A 3,766-nucleotide genomic window follows, 5' to 3' on the forward strand; every position below is an offset into this window, starting at 1 on the left:
AAGCACAACTTCCCCTTCAGCAAGAGTCCCATTTCCATGCTGAGGGCTCTTCACCCTGGGGATGGCGATGGGGTTCCTTGCACGAGGTCCCACTTAGCGCCCCGCGAGTGGACCCGAGCCGACGCCCGCGAGCCCGGTGTCCGGAAGCACGCAGGGCCCAACCGGGGAGCCCGGGCGGGGGGAGGCCACTGCTGGGCGGTCGGTGGGAGGGGAGAGGAGGGGACAGGAGGGGACAGGAGGAGAGGGGGCGCTCGCTCCCGGGCCCGGGCAGAGCCCAGAACCACAGGAGCCGCCCCAAGCCCAGCTGGGTCTCCCAGCACCGGCTCTTCTGAAGCGTCCGAGCTGCTCCTCCCACCTCGCAGTCCCGGGAGCGCAGGTTTGCAGCGCTGCTGGTCACAGCCCTGAGCTCTCCCGCCGCACCAGGCTTTGGAAGTCGCTCAAGAAGCCAGACCCAGGGCACTCCTGGTGGGGGTTCGGGGTTGGAGGCCTGCGTTTTCAGTCTTTATGCTGGCCACAGAGGAGTACAGTCATGTCTCTGTGGCGCAATGGGTTAGCGCGTTCGGCTGTTAACCGAAAGGTTGGTGGTTCAAGCCCACCCAGGGACGACACGGGATACTCTTGCAACGAAGGTACTTTTGCCCTCTCAACTGCAGAGGAGCCCAGTTGCCTCCCTCCCAGTTCAAATCACCTCTCTTCTGGAAAGCCCAATAGACCTGATGATCTACTGGGGAAATCAAAAACCTAGACTTTTCAGACATAGAGACCTAAGACTCTCCTTTCCTTTTGGTCCCCTCAAGTCCTTGTTCTCTCTACCTTTTACAGAAGTGGACAGTCCTATAACACTCAGTTTTCCCATGTTCAGTCTGAGGCCAGCACTGCTTCCTTATTCCCAGGGAGCTATCTGGACTCACTGGTCCCCCTCTGGATGACGTTGCCACCTGTGAAATCATTCTAAACACCCTCTCCATCTTTTAGAAGCAGCAATTCTTCCCTCATATTGTAGAGAAAGTTAGGGGTTAGGTAGAGAAAGTTAAAGGGCCACAGTGAGGTTTCTAGCCAATAAAGACTTTTAAACCCCAGCTAGAGAGAGAGACAGAGAGAGTAGCTGACTGACATAGGAAGAGCTCCTAAGGCTGGCCTGGCTCACTACATGTCACAACACAATTCCCTCCATCTTTGGTTAAGCACAGGAGAAACAGTGGGGAGGAGGAGACACTATCATAAAGAACCACTCAGTACATAAAGTACAAACCAACACCTAAGCACTCACACACCCATGTACATATAAGTACATACATAGTTTATTATTCTCACCATATTAATCCATTAATGTGCACACATATTCTATCTACTAACTTGGCCTTGAAGGTAACTCTGCCGTAAATTGCAAGTATTTGGACCTCATAAAGAGACCAAAGAACTGGTTGTCCAAAAACGTAAGAGTAGACCATGGAAGGGCCAAGGGCCAAATCAGGTGTCTCAGAGGTCAAAATAGCCAATCAAGATATATCTCTCCAGGGGGAAGAGTCCCTTTCTCCCATATTCCCCCAGTGCCAGATGTGGACTCTGTATCTACATATTTTCTCACTTGTTCTCAAAGAAGTGATTTGTTTTCCCCATTTCTCTATTCTTTCCAATAAAGTTATTTTGTTTCTCCTTCTGAACCTGTACCTCCTAATTTTTTCATGTAGGGGTTTTTTGGGTTTTTTTGGTCTGGTTTTTCTAAGAAACTCTAGATAAAACTGTACCCTCGGGAGAGGAGACCTAACAGTACGTGATTTATCTCATGAGCCATCTCTGAAAATGTTTCTCAGTGTGTTGGTGTCATGGTCTTATGATCCCACATAGTGCTGTGCTCATAGTTCTTTTGCACACATGTGTTCACTCCTGCACATATTTCTGTAGTGTAGGTGGAGAAGTGGACATGCAATTTAGGGAATGTGTTTTCATTCCTAATGGGAGTTTCTGAAAGTCATGTGTTCAGACCTCACTTGGAAATGTCACTTGTTCCCTGGCCCCCTCTTACATTTCTTCTCCCTAGCAGAGCTACTTTCAGCCATACAACATATTACATGGTTGCTATCCCTTGTTTTTCAATCCTGGACTTAAGAGACCAGGGTGAAAGTGAAAGAGGAGTGTGTGTTTCCATCTGCCCTTCTCTCCCTGGGAGCCAGCCAGGTGCCCCCCTTGGCTTCCAAGAGCTGGCAGACCAAGCCTCCCACCCCAGTCCTCTGAGCCAAAGGAAGCTGCAAGACAAATGTGCCAGGCAAGCACTTTGCAGTGTTCAAAAAACGCTGGTTTGGAGCAGAAGCATACAGGTTAGGAACCTCCAGAGGAAGGAGCTGGAGTCTCTGGAACCCACAGAGTGTGAGTGCACACCCGGGAAGCTGGCGCTCCCCACCTCCCATTGCTGCTCTCTCTTTTCTCCCCATTTTCTATGGTCACCTCCTCCTTCAGCTGTTTTCCCTCATATGTCCCTTTCTCAACCTCTATTCTGTATCTCTGACTTCTCAGGCTGCGAAGGCTTTCTGACTTCTAGAACATAAAAACCACAGTGATGCTTCCTATTGGAGATTGTTCCAGGCTCCTCAGCCCCTCCCCAACATCTCAGCCTAATGCTGCCCAAGCAACCCGATCCATGGAGCTGGTTCCCAAGCTGCTCAAAGGCGGCCAGCAGCATCCTCAGAGCTAGTAATTCAGAATGAAATCCAAATCGAAAGAGCCAGCAAGCAAACATGCAGAACACAATAAGCCATCTATGTAAAATACAGTACTGCCAGCTCAGGACTCCAACTCGGAGCCCAGAGACTAGGTGATCAATGGCCCAGCTCTTGCCAGCGCAATTTCTCTGATTTGTACTTTCCTTGCCCTAAGACAGTAGGTGCACTTGCCAGATGAACCAGGTGAGAGACACCACAGGGCATGAGACTTATGAGGGGTTTTTTGTGCACTGGACGGCTTTGCCCCAAGGCCCGAGGGTCACCTGGGCACAAGCTGGTGCTGACCAAGTGGTTGGGGCCCTGGGCAACCGGGTGGGAACCTCTGATATCAGGGAGCCTGGGCTTAGTCTGGGAGGACTGAAATCTCAAGTTCAGTCACCCAAAGTGATGACCCACAAATCCCGTATACACAGCAACTCACTGAGAACCCCACTTCCATGGAAGAACCCCGAGGAGCAAGCCAAGGCTGAGCAAATAGCCTGGAGCAGAAGGGTTGCTGAAACCCAAAGCGACCACCACCCTGTGCAGCTTCTGGTCCTGAACAGAAACTTTTCTATCCCCCACATCAAAATGTGGGAGCAGAAACCAAGACTCACATTTTGAAAAAGGGAAGAAAACAAAATGTGCACTTCTTAATACCATGCTTTCACTCTCTAGAGCCACAGCTCCTCAAAGCCCACCTCCCCACAAATACCCATGCCAGATGTCCCTTAAGGCCCACAGCCCAGTCTCGGGTTACTAGTGAAAGAAAAGTGCTCACTTGCTGGGGCCAGAATAAACACAAAGGTTCTACTGAGGTTTGAACTCAGATCACTGGATTTAGAGTCCAGAGTGCTCACCATTACACCATGGAGCCAAGCTAAGGAATTGTTTAGACATGAACCTACAAAACTACACATTTAGCATTCAGCTTGGAAATCTTTCAGATAAATTGAGATATTAAGCTCCATGTTGCTTAGACACGGCCAAGACATTTCATTTGTACTGCAAAATCTAAAGGCACATAAACGTGGGATAAGGAAAGAGCCTTCAAGCTTCCCTCTAAA

General features: G+C 49.9%; 1 non-coding gene across 1 annotated transcript; it reads left to right on the forward strand.

Moving 5' to 3' along the window:
- Positions 1–531: 531 nt before the first annotated feature.
- On the forward strand, positions 532–605 carry Trnan-guu (transfer RNA asparagine (anticodon GUU)). The gene has a single exon. It is a non-coding gene; the product is annotated as a tRNA-Asn (tRNA).
- Positions 606–3,766: the final 3,161 nt, after the last annotated feature.

Source organism: Cavia porcellus, unplaced genomic scaffold, assembly GCF_034190915.1.
Source record: "Cavia porcellus strain 051 isolate PalLab524CR breed Dunkin Hartley unplaced genomic scaffold, mCavPor4.1 scaffold_1, whole genome shotgun sequence".
Classification (NCBI taxonomy): Eukaryota; Metazoa; Chordata; class Mammalia; order Rodentia; family Caviidae; genus Cavia; species Cavia porcellus.